This window comes from Bubalus kerabau, chromosome X (genome assembly GCF_029407905.1).
Source record: "Bubalus kerabau isolate K-KA32 ecotype Philippines breed swamp buffalo chromosome X, PCC_UOA_SB_1v2, whole genome shotgun sequence".
NCBI classification, from domain to species: domain Eukaryota; kingdom Metazoa; phylum Chordata; class Mammalia; order Artiodactyla; family Bovidae; genus Bubalus; species Bubalus kerabau.
In genome coordinates, this window is record NC_073647.1 from 90,300,725 (window position 1) to 90,314,268 (window position 13,544).

At 39.4% G+C, this 13,544-nt stretch overlaps 1 protein-coding gene across 2 annotated transcripts in view; it reads left to right on the forward strand.

Moving 5' to 3' along the window:
- The window catches only part of ZDHHC15 (zinc finger DHHC-type palmitoyltransferase 15), an 88,746-nt gene that overhangs the window by 8,412 nt on the left and 66,790 nt on the right, over positions 1-13,544 (forward strand). The gene's annotated exons all lie outside the window — the stretch shown is intronic.

Sequence of the window (13,544 nt, forward strand, 5' to 3'; positions counted from 1 at the left end):
TTTTGATTTGCATTTCTCTAATAATTAACAATGTTGAGTATCTTTTCATGTGTTTGTTAGTCACCTGTACGTCTTCTTTGCAGAAATGTCTGTTTAGGTCTTTTCCCCACTTTGATTCGGTGATTTGTTTTCCTTATATTGACTTGTATAGCTGCTTGTGTATTTTGGAAATTAATGCTTTGTCAGTTGTTTCATTTCCTATTATTTTCTCTGATTGTGAAGGTTGTCTTTTCATGTTTATAGTTTCTTTTCCTGTGCAAAAGCTTTTAAGTTTAATTAGGTCCTACTTGTTTATTTTTATTTTTATTTCCATTACTCTAGGGGGTGAATCATAGAGGATCTTGCTGTGGTTTATGTCTTATTTTGTTCTGTCTATGTTTTCCTCTAGAGTTTTATAGTTTCTGGTCTTACATTTAGGTCTTTAATCCATTTTGAGTTTATCATTGTGTGCAGTGTTAGGAAGTGTTCTAATTTCATTCTTTTACATGTAGCTGTCCAGTTTTGCCAGCACCACTTATTAAAGAGACTCTTTTTGCACCATTGTATATTCTAACCTTCTTTGACAAAAATAAGGTACCCATAAGTACATGGGTTTATCTCTGGTTTCTCTATCTTGTTCCATTGGTCTATATTTCTGTTTTTTGTATTTGTACCATACTGTCTTGATGACTGTAGATTTGTAGTCTAGTCTGAAGTCAGGAAGGGTGATTCCTCCATTTCCATTCTTCTTTCTCAAGATTGCTTTCACTATTCAAATTTTTTGTGTTTCCATGCAAATTTTGAAATTATTTATTTTAGATATGTGAAGAACACCATTGGTAGTTTGATAGGAGATGCATTGAATCTATAGATTGCTTTGAATAGTATAATCATTTTCATAATATTGATTCTTCCAATCAAAGAACATGCTATATCTCTCCATATGTTGGTGTTGTCCTTAATTTCTTTCATCAATATCTTATAGTTTTGTGCATACAGGTCTTTTGTCTATTTTGGTAAAATTATTCCTAAGTATTTTCTTGTTTTTGTTGCAATGGTGAATGGGATTGTTTCTTTAATTTCTCTTTCTGAGTTTTCTTTTTTAGTGTATATGAATGCAAAGGATTTCTGTGTATTAATTTTATATCCTGTGACTTTACTATATTCATTGATTAGCACTAGTAATCTTCTGGTGGCATCTTTAGGGGTTTCTATGTAAAGAATCATGTAATCTGCAAATAGTGAGAGTTTTATTTCTTCTTTTGCAATATGGATTCCTTTTATTTCCTTTTCTTTTCTGATTGTCGTGGCTAGGACTTCCAAAACTATCGTCAATAATAGTGGCTAGAGTGGGCTCCCTTATTTTGTTCCTGATTTTTAGAGGAAATGCTTTCTTTTTTCACCATCGTGAATAATGTTTACTGCGGGTTTATCATATATGGCCTTTATTATGTTGAGGTATGTTCCTTCTATGCTTACTTTCTGGAGAGTTTTTTTTTTTTTTTATCATAAATGGGTGTTGAATTTTGTCAAAAGCTTCCTCTGCATCTATTGAGTTGATCATATCTTTCAATTTGTTAATCTGGTATATCACATTGATTATTTGTGTATAATAAAGAATGTTTGCACCACTGGGGTAAACCCCATTTGACCATGATGTATGATCTTTTTAATGTGTTACTAGATTGTATTTGCAAAGATTTTGTTGAGGATTTTTACGTCTGTATTCATCAGTGATTGTTTTTGCTCAGTCATGTCTGATTCTTTGTGACCCCATGGACTGCAGCATGCCAGGCATCGCTGTCCTTCAGCGTCTCCCAGGGCTTGCTCAAACTCATGTCCATTGAGATGGTGATGCCATCCAACCATCACATCCTCTGTCATCCCCTTCTCCTGCCTTCAATCTCTCCCAGCATCTGGGTCTTTTCCAAGAGTCAGATCTTTGCATCAGGTGGCCAGGTCCTGGAGCTTCAGCTTCAGCATCAGTCCTTGCAATGAATATTCAGGACGGATTTCCTTTAGGATTGACTGGTTTGATCTTGTAGTCCAAGGGACTCTCAAGAGTCTTCTCTAACACCACAGTTCAAAATCATCAGTTCTTCAGCACTCAGCCTTCTTTATGGTCCAAATCTCAGATCCATACATGACTAATGAAAAAACCATAGCTTCGAATATGTGGACCTTTGTTGACCAAGTAATGTCTCTTTTTATATATGCTATCTATGTTTGTCATAGCTTTTCCATGGAGCAAGCGTCTTTTAATTATATGGCTGCTGTCAACATCTGCACTGATTTTGGAACCCAAGAAAACAAAGTCTATAACTGTTTCCATTGTTTCCCCTCTGTTTTCCATGAAGTAATGGGATCGGATGCCATGATCTTCATTTTTTGCATGTTGAGTTTTAAGCCAGCTTTTTTACTCTCCTCTTTCACTTTCATCAAGAGGCTCTTTAGTTCCTCTTCACTTTCTGCCATAAAGGCAGTGTCCTCCTTATATCTGAGGTTATTGATATTTCTCCTAGCAATCCTGATTCCAACTTGTGCTTCATCCAGCCTGGCATTTCACATGATGTACTCTGCATATAAGTTAAATAAGCAGGGTGACAATATACAGCCTTGATGTACTCATTTTCAAATTTGGAACTAGTCCTTTGTTCTATGTTCGGTTCTGTTGCTTCTTGACTTGCATACAGGTTTTTCAGGTAGGTAAGATGCTCTGGTATTCCCATCTCTTTAAGAATTTTCCACAGTTTATTTTGATCCACATGGTCAGAGTCTTTAGCGCTGTCAATGAAGCAGAAGTAGATATTTTTCTGGAATTCTTTTGCTTTTTCTGTGATCCAACGAATATTGGCAATGTGATCTCAGGTTCCTCTGCCTTTTCTAAATCCAGCTTGAACATCTGGAAGTTCTTGGTTCACATACTATTGAAGCCTAACTTTGAGAATTTTGAGCATTACTTTGCTAGCGTGTGAAATGAGTGCAACTGTGTGGTAGTTTGAACATTCTTTGGCATTGCTTTTCTTTGAGATTGGAATGAAACTGATCTTTTCCAGTTCTGGCCCACTGCTGAATTTTCCAATTTTGTTAGCATATTGACTGCAACACTTTAACAGCATCATCTTTTAGAATTTGAAATAGCTCAGCTGGAATTCTGTCACCTCCACTAGCTTTCATCATAGTGATACTTCCTAAAGCCCACTTGACTTTGCACACTAGGATGTCTGGCTGTTGGTAAGTGATCACATCATCGTTTTTATATGGGTCATTAACATCTTTTTTGTATGGTTCTTTTTATTCTTTGAGGTTCCCCTGTGGGTCAGCCAATAAAGAATCTGCCTGCAATGCTGGAGACCTGGGTTCAATCCCTGGGTTGGGAAGATACCCTGGAGAAGGGAAAGGCTACCCACTAGAGTTTCTGGCCTGGAGAATTCCATGGACTGTCTAGTTCATGGGATCGCAAAGAGTTGGACACGACTGAGCAACTTTCACTTTTTTCTTTGTATTCTTGCCACGTCTTCTTAATATCTTCTGCTTCTGTTAGGTCCATACCATTTGTGTCCTTTATTGTGCCCATCTTTGCATGAAATGTTCCCTTGGTATCTCTAATTTTCTTCAAGTGATCTCTGGTCTTTCCCATTCTATTGTTTTCCTCTATTTCTTTGCAGTTTTTACTTAGGAAGGCCTTCTCATCTCTCCCTGCTGTTCTTTGGAACTCTCCATTCAGATGGGTATATCTTTCCTTATCTCCTTTGCCTTTCACTTCTTTTCTCAGCTATTTGTAAGGCCTCCTCAGACAACCATTTTGCCTTTTTGCATTTCTTTTTCTTGGAAATGGTTCTGATCACTGTCTCCTGTACAGTGTTTTGAACCTCCATCCATATTTCTTCAGAAACTGTCTATCAGTTCTAGTCCCTTGAATCTAGCTGTCCCTTTATTGTGTGTGTGTGTGTGTTAGTCACTTATTCATGTCCTAGTCTTTGCAACCCTATGGACTGTAGCCCTCTAGCCTCCTCTGTCCATGGGATTCTCCAGGCAATAATACTGGAGTGGGTTGCCATTTCCTTCTCCAGATGATCTTCCTGACCCAGGGATCAAACCTGGATCTCTTGAATTTCAGGCAGATTCTTTACCATCTGAGCTATAGGGAAGTCCCCTTTACTGTATATCATAAGGAATCTGATTTACTGTATATCATAAGGAATATATCATAAGGAATTTGAACCTGACTGGCCTAGTGGTTTTCCCTAGTTTTTTCAATTCAAGTCTGAATTTTGCAATAAGAAGTTCATGATCTGAGCCACAGTCAGCTCTCAATATTGTTTTTGCTGACTGTATCAAACTACTCCATCTTGGGCTGCAAAGAATATAATCAGTCTGATTTTGGTATTGACCATCTGATGATGCCCATGTGTAGAGTCTTCTCTTGTGTTGTTGGAAGAGGGTGTTGGCTATGACCAGTGCATTCTTTTGGCAAAACGCTATTAGCCTTTTCCTTCCTTCATTTTGTACTCAAAGGCCAAAGCTGCCTGTTACTCCAGTTATCTCTTGACTTCCTACTTTTGCATTCCAGTCCCCTATGATGAAAACGACAGTCTTTTTGGGTGTTAATTCTAGAAGGTCTTGTAAGTCTTCATATAACCATTCAACTTCAGCTTCTTTGGCATTAGTGGTTGGGGCAAAGACTTGGATTACTGTGATATTGAATGGTTTGCCTTGGAAACGAACTGAGATCATTCTGTTGTTTTTGATATTGCACCCAAGTTATGCATTTTGGACTCCTGTTTACTATGAGAGCTACTCCATTTCTTCTAAAGCATTCTTTCCCCACAGTAGTAGGTATAATGGTCATGAATTAAATTTGCTCATTCCAGTCCATTTTAGTTCACTGATTCCTAAAATGTCGATATTCACTCTTACCATCTCCTGTTTGACCACTTCCACCTTACTTTGATTCATGGACCTAACATTCCAGATTCCTATGCAGTATTGTTCTTACAGCATCAGACGTTACTTTCACCACCAGACACATCCACACCTGGGCATTGTTACCACTTTGGCTCAGCCTCTTCATTCCTTCTGGAGCTATTTCTTCACTATTCTCTAGTAGCATATTGGGTACCTACTGACCTGGGAGTTCATCTTTCAGTATCATACTTTTTTGCCTTTTCATACTGTTCATAGAGTTCTCAAGGGAAGAACACTGAAGTGGTTTGTCATACAGATGTTAAGATGGTGGAGGAGAAGGACATGAGTTCAGCTTCTCCTGTGAAAACTCCAAAAGTGAAACTAGCTGGTGAACAACCATCGACAGGAGAATGTTGGATCCCAGCTAAAAAGGATACCCCGCATCCAAGGGCAAAAGAGAAGCCACATCATCTGTGATATTGACGTGTAATTTTCTTTTTTGTGGTATCTTTGTCTGGTTTTTGTATCAGGGTAATGGTGGCCTCATATAATGAATTTGGGTGTTTTTCTTCCTCTGTAGTTTGCTGGAAGAATTTGAGTAAAGTAGATGTTAGCTTTCCTATAAGCTTTTGGTAGAATTCACCTGTGAAGCCATTTGGCACTGGGTTTTTATTTGTTCAGAGATGTTTTATTACAGTTTCACTTCTGTGTTTGTGATTGGTCTGGTTATATTTTCTATTTCTTCCTGGTTCAGGTTTGGAAGGTTATAGTTTTCTAAGAAATTGTCCATTTATTCCAGGTTGTCCATTTTCAGATCAGATCAGATCAGATCAGTCGCTCAGTCATGTCCGACTCTTTGCAACCCCATGAATCAAAGCACGCCAGGCCTCCCTGTCCATCACCAACTCCCAGAGTTCACCGAGACTCACGTCCATCGAGTCAGTGATGCCATCCAGCCATCTCATCCTCTGTTGTCCCCTTCTCCTCCTGCCCCCAATCCCTCCCAGCATCAGAGTCTTTTCCAACAAGTCAACTCTGCATGAGGTGGCCAAAGTACTGGAGTTTCAGCTTTAGCATCATTCCTTCCCAAGAAATCCCAGGGCTGATCTCCTTCAGAATGGACTGGTTGGATCTCCTTGCAGTCCAAGGGACTCTCAAGAGTCTTCTCCAACACCACAGTTCAAAAGCATCAATTCTTTGGCACTCAGCCTTCTTCACAGTCCAACTCTCACATCCATACATGACCACAGGAAAAACCACAGCCTTGACTAGACGAACCTTTGTTGGCAAAGTAATGTCTCTGCTTTTGAATATGCTATCTAGGTTGGTCATAACTTTCCTTCCAAGGAGTAAGTGTCTTTTAATTTCATGGCTGCAGTCACCATCTGCAGTGATTTTGGAGCCCAGAAAAATAAAATCTGACACTGTTTCCACTGTTTCCCCATCTATTTCCCATGAAGTGGTGGGACCGGATGCCATGATCTTCGTTTTCTGAATGTTGAGCTTCAAGCCAACTTTTTCACTCTTCACTTTCACTTTCATCAAGAGGCTTTTGAGTTCCTCTTCACGTTCTGCCATAAGGGTGGTGTCATCTGCATATCTGAGGTTATTGATATTTCTCCCGGCAATCTTGATTCCAGTTTGTGTTTCTTCCAGTCCAGCGTTTCTCATGATGTACTCTGCATAGAAGTTAAATAAACAGGGTGACAATATACAGTCTTGACGTACTCCTTTTCCTATTTGGAACCAGTCTGTTGTTCCATGTCCAGTTCTAACTGTTGCTTCTTGACCTGCATACAAATTTCTCAAGAGGCAGATCAGATGGTCTGGTATTCCCATCTCTTTCAGAATTTTCCACAGTTTCTTGTGATCCACACAGTCAAAGGCTTTGGCATAGTCAATAAAACAAAAATAGATGTTTTTCTGGAACTCTCTTGCTTTTCCCATGATCCAGCAGATGTTGGCAATTTGGTCTCTGGTTCCTCTGCCTTTTCTAAAACCAGCTTGAACATCAGGAAGTTCACGAATCACGTATTGCTGAAGCCTGGCTTGGAGAATTTTGAGCATTACTTTACTAGCGTGTGAGATGAGTGCAATTGTGTGGTAGTTTGAGCATTCTTTGGCATTGCCTTTCTTTGGGATTGGAATGAAAAGTGACCTTTTCCAGTCCTGTGGGCACTGCTGAGTTTTCCAAATTTGCTGGCATATTGAGTGCAGCACTTTCACAGCATCATCTTTTAGGATTTGGAATAGCTCAACTGGAATTCCATCATTTTATTTACTTATAATTGTTCATAGTAGTGTCTTATAATCCTTTGTGTATCTGTGTTGTCCATTGTAACTTCTCCTTTGGCATTTCTAATTTTATTGGTTTAAGTCTTCTCCCTTTTTTCTTGATGAGTCTTAGCTAATGGTTTGTCAGTTTTGTTTTAGTTTTATTGATCTTTTCTATTATCTCCTTTGTTTCTTTTTCATTTATTTTTTTCTAAGATTTTTATAATTTCTTTTCACTTACTGACTTTGGGATGATTTTTTTTCTTTTTGTAGTTGCTTTAGGTGTAAAGCTAGGTTGTTTGTTTTTTTTGATGCCTCTCTTGTTTCTCGAGGTAGGCTTGCATTGCTATAAGCTTCCAACTTAGCATTAATTTACTACATCCCATTGGTCTTGAATAGTCATTTGTTTCTAGGGATATTTTCTTCAGTGATCTGTTGCTTATTCAGAAGCTTGTTGTTTAGCCTCCATGTGTTTGTGTTTCTATAGTCATTTTCTCAGTAGTTGATATCTAATCTTACAGTGCTGTGGTCAGAGAAGATACTTGAAGCAATTTCAATTTTTAAAAATTTAAGAAGGTTTGGTTTTTGGCCCAAGATATAATCTATCCTGGAGAATATTCCATATGCACTGTTTTCAGATGAAATACCATGTAGGTATCAATTAGGTCCAACTGGTCCAATGTATCATTTAAAGCCTGTGTTTCCTTATTAATTTTTTGTCTGAATGATCTGTCCATTGGTGTGAATGAGGTATTAAAGTCCTGCAATATTACTGTGTTACTGTCAGTATCCCCTTTAATAGTTATTAGTATTTGCCTTATGTATTGAGGTGCTCCTATTTGGCGTTTTTAATTCGGTCTCTCAGTTGTGTCCAACTCTTTGTGACACCATGGACTACAGCAAATTTGCCATGAAGTGATAGGACTGGATGCCATGATCTTAGTTGTTTGAATGTTGAGTTTTAAGCCAGCTTTTTTACTCTCCTCTTTCATCTTCATCAAGAGGCTCTTTAGTTCCTCTTCACTTTCTGCCATAAGGGTAGTGTCATTTGTATATCTGAGGTTATTAATATTTCTCCTGGCAATCTTGATTCCAGCTTATGCCTCATCCAGCCTGGCATTTCCCATGATGTACCCTGCATATAAGTTAAATAGCAGGGTGACAATATACAGCCTTGACATACTCCTTTACCAATTTGGAGCCAGTCTGTTGTTCCATGTCCAGTTCTGAATGTTGCTTCTTGACCTGCATACAGGTTTCACAGAATGCAATACAAATATTTATAGTTGTTATATCTTCTTGAGCTGATCCCTTGATCATTATGCAGTGTCCTTTGTGTCTTACAAATATCATTTTTTTTAAAGTCTATTCAATCTAAGATAAGTATTGCTACTCCTGCTTTATTTTGATTTCTACTTGTAGCAATTCCTTTTTCCAGGCTCTCACTTTCGGTCTGCATTTATTCCTAGGTCTGAGGTGGGTTTCTTGTAGACAGTATGTATGGGGGGGGTCTTCTTTTTGTATGCATTCATTCAATCTGTATCTTTTGGTTGGAGAATTTATCCCATTTACGTTTAAGGTAAATTTTGGTATGTATGATCCTGTTACCATTTACTTTACTGTTTTGGGTTTGTTTTTGTAGGCCTTTCCTTTTTGTGTTTCCTGTCTATAGAAGTTCCTTCAGCATTTGTTGAGGAGCTGAATTTGTTGTGGTGCTGAATTCAGTTCACTTTTGCTTGTCTGTAAAACTTTTGATTTCATCTTCAAATCTGAATGAGATCCCTGCTGGATAGAGTAATCTTGGTTGTAGCTTTTTCCCTTTCATTACTTTAAGTATATCCTACCATTCCCTTCTGGAGAAGGCAATGGCAACCCACTCCAGTACTCTTGGCTGAAAATCCCATGGACAGAGGAGCCTGGTAGGCTGCAGTCCATGGGGTCGCGAAGAGTTAGACACGAATGAGTGACTTCACTTTCACTTTTGACTTTCATGCATTGGAGAAGGAAATGGCAACCCACTCCAGTGTTCTTGCCTGGAGAATCCCAGGGATGGCGGAGCCTGGCGGGCTGCCATCTGTGGAGTTGCACAGAGTCGGACATGACTGAAGCGACTTAGTAGTAGTAGTAATAGTAGTAGTAGTACCATTCCCTTCTGGCCTGTAGGGTTTCTGTTGAAAGATTTGCTATTTGCCTTCTAGGTATCTCCTTGTATGTTATTTGTTGCTTTTCCCTTTCTACTTTTAATATTTGTTCTTTCTGTTTGATTTTTGTTGGTCTGATTAATATCTGTTGTGTTTCTCTGTGTGTTTATCCTTTTTGGGAGGCTCTGGGCTTCCTGGACTTGGGTGGCTATTTCTTTTCCTATTTTAGGGAAATTTTCAACTATAATCTCCTCAAATATTTTCTCATGGACTTTATTTTGTCTTCTTCTAGGAACCCTATGATTTGAATGTTATATTTAATGTTGTCCCATAGGTCTCTGAGACTGTCCTCATTACTTTTTATTCTTTTTTTTTCTTTTTTTTTAAATTTTATTTTAGTTTTAAACTTTACATAATTGTATTAGTTTTGCCACACATCAAAATGAATCCACCACAGGTATACATGTGTTTCCCATCTTGAACCCTCCTCCCCCCTCCCATCCCTCTGGGTCGTCCCAGTGCACCAGCCCCAAGCATCCAGTATCGTGCATCGAACCTGGACTGGCAATTCGTTTCATACATGATATTTTACATGTTTCAATGCCATTCTCCCAAATCTTCCCACCCTCTCCCTCTCCCACAGAGTCCATAAGACTGTTCTATACATCAGTGTCTCTTTTGCTGTCTTGTACACAGGGTTATTGTTACCATCTTTCTAAATTCCATATATATGCGTTAGTATACTGTATTGGTGTTTTTCTTTCTGGCTTACTTCACTCTGTATAATCGGCTCCAGTTTCATCCACCTCATTAGAACTGATTCAAATGTATTCTTTTTAATGGCTGAGTAATACTCCATTGTGTATATGTACCACAGCTTTCTTATCCATTCATCTGCTGATGGACATCTAGGTTGCTTCCATGTCCTGGCTATTATAAACAGTGCTGCGATGAACATTGGGGTACACGTGTCTCTTTCCCTTCTGGTTTCCTCAGTGTGTATGCCCAGCAGTGGGATTGCTGGATCATAAGGCAGTTCTATTTCCAGTTCTTTAAGGAATCTCCACACTGTTCTCCATAGTGGCTGTACTAGTTTGCATTCCCACCAACAGTGTAAGAGGGTTCCCTTTTCTCCACACCCTCTCCAGCATTTATTACTTGTAGACTTTTGGATCGCAGCCATTCTGACTGGTGTGAAATGGTACCTCATAGTGGTTTTGATTTGCATTTCTCTGATAATGAGTGATGTTGAGCATCTTTTCATGTGTTTGTTAGCCATCTGTATGTCTTCTTTGGAGAAATGTCTATTTAGTTCTTTGGCCCATTTTTTGATTGGGTCATTTATTTTTCTGGAGTTGAGCTGTAGGAGTTGCTTGTATATTCTCGAGATTAATTATTTGTCAGTTGCTTCATTTGCATATTCATGTTCTGTTTCAGTTATTTCAGTCATTCTCTCTTACAGCTTACTTATCCGTTTTTCTGCCTCAGTTACTCTACTGTTGGTTCCTTCTAGTGCACTTTTAATCTTAGTTATTGCACTGTTCATTGTTGATTGTATGTTCTTTAATTCTTCAGTGTCTTTGATGAACATTTCTTACGTCTTCTCCATCCGTGCCTATAGTCTATTTATCCATACCTCCATGTTGTTTTCAAGATTTTGAATCATCTTTACTATCATTACTCTGAATTCTTTTTCAGGTAGATTGCCTATTTCATCTTCATTTGTTCCATCTTATAAGTTTTTACCATGTCCTTTCTGCTGGATATTTCTCTGTGTTTTCCTTTTTTGTAAATTTACTGGGTTTGGAGTCTCCTTTCTTCAAGCTGGAAGGTTGTAGTTCCTCTTAATTGTGGATTCTGCCTCCCCTGGATGGGGATGGACCAGTGCCTTGTGACGGTTTCCTGGTTGGGGGAATTTGTGCCTGTGTTCTGCTGGATGGAGCCAGACCTTGTCTCTCTGAACGGCAGTGCCAGGTCCAGTAGTGAGTTTTGGGGTGCCTATGTGTTTGGTGATGGACAGGGAGGCCTGGCGTGCTGCAGTCCCTGGGGTTGCAAAGAGTCAGACACAACTGAGCAACTGAACTAAACTGATGTGTTTGGTATGGCTTTGGTCAGACTATCTACTAATGTGCAGGTTGTGCACCTATGTAGTTGAAGGACTGGAATGTGGCATTTGGCACTGGATCTTGCTGGCTTTTTGGTGGGGCTTGCCCTTAGTGTTGAGATGGAGGCCTATGAGAGGGCTCTCACCTATTAATCTTCCATGGAGTTAGTAGTTTCTGGTGGTCCACAGTTTTGAAATTGAGTCTCCCACCTCTGGGATTCGGGCCTGAACCTTGACTGTAGCATCAATGTTTCACAGGCCACACAGCACAGAAGACAAAAAAACCCCTAGAATAATGGTGAAATAACTCTCAAAAGCCAAGATCACCCAGAGAGATTCACACAGTTATATAGAGAAGGAAAGAAAGATAAAGGAGAAAGAAAAGTTAAAAAGAAGAGTCAAAAAAGAGAACAATCAAGCCAATAATCAAACCCCAAATGAAAATAGATATTAAAAATTATTAACAGACTTTCAAAGATACAAAATCAAAAACAAAAGATAAAAAAACTAAAAATCAAAAGCATGGGAAAAATTAGACTCAAAAAATACAATATCAAAAAGAAATATCTAAAACAAAATTGAAAATTTGGAATTTGTTTTAAAAATAAGATATTTTAATAAAAATTAAAAGTAGGTAATAAGCAATAAAAATTAAAGGAGTAATAAAGAACCACATTAGGACAGTATGAGAGAAGAAAAAAAGAAAAAGGGGAAAAGAGGAGGGGAAATATATAGAGAGTGGTAGTCATGGCAAATAAAATGGGGGAGAGTGGAAACAATGAAAGGTTTTATTTTGTTGGCTCCAAAATCACTGCAGGTGATTATTGCAGCCATGAAATTAAAAGACTCTTGCTCCTTGGAAGAAAAGCTATACAAACCTACACAGCATATTTAAAAAAGAAAGACATCACTTTGCCAACAAAGTTGCATCTAGTCAAAGCTATGGTTTTTCCAGTAGTTACGTACAGATGTGAGAGTTGGACCATAAAGAAGGCTGAGTGCCAAAGAATTGTGGTGCTGGAGTATGCTCTTGAGAATCCCTTGGACTACAAGATCAAACCATTCAATGCTAAAGGAAATCAGCCCTGAATATCCATTGGAAGGACTGATGGTGAAGCTGAAGCTCCAATACTTTGGCCACCTGATACGAGGAACCTTTTCAGTGGCAAAGACCCTGATGCTGGAAAAGATTGAAGGCAAAAGGAGAAGAGAGTGGCAGAGGATGAGATGATTAGATAGCATCAGTGACTCAGTGGACATGAATTTGATCAAACTCCAGGAGACGATGAAGGACTGGGGAACCTGGTGTGCTGCAGTCCACGGGGTTGCAGAGAATCAGACACGACTTAGCGACAGAATGACAACAAAAGTGAGAAGAATGTCCAAGTAGTTTCTCCATTTTCTGGCTCCAGTTGATTGGCCTACTCAGAAAGTTCTCCAGTATATCAAGGAAGTATCTCTCTGGACATGTTGTGGGCAGTGCAGGGTCTGCTCATACTCAGGTCTTATCTTGCTCCTGTTTGTACTTACTCTCAAAGCAGACAATTGACCCTAAATTCCAGTCTCAGGCTAAATGCTGGAATTTAAACTGCTGCAGCTGTCACTTCTGAAATGCTTTTGCCTTCTTTCCTTTGCTCATGCAGCCCCTGGTGTTTTGCTTTGGTTTTGGTCCCACCTTTGTTTTTAAGTCTCTCTCCCATGTTTGTTCACTGCCCAGGTGTGAGAGTGTGAAAGTAGCCCCTTATTCGGGGTCACTTGCTCAATTGTGCTGAGGAGAGGGGTGTGTGGGGAGTGCTCATTGTGGCTGGGCAATGTGGAGGGTTGAAATAGTCTGAGGTGGGCTATGCTTTTCCCCAGGGGAGTTAGTCCAGGTTTGTGGGACACTTGGCAGAGCTGAGTCGCTCAGGCTTCCAAGAAGACATGGGTGGCAACCTGCAGCTGCTCATTGCTTGGCAGTAGTTGTGATCTCTGGGACTGAGATTATAGCGGTCCCTTGCCTTCCACCGCTGGCACTATGCCTGCCTCTCTGCCTCTGGGGCCACAGACCACAGCTGGATCACACCTCTTAAGAATTCTCTTGGATGGGGTCCCTTGTTCTGTGAGCGTGTGGAATCACAGGGCGGTGTTAGAGTCTACCT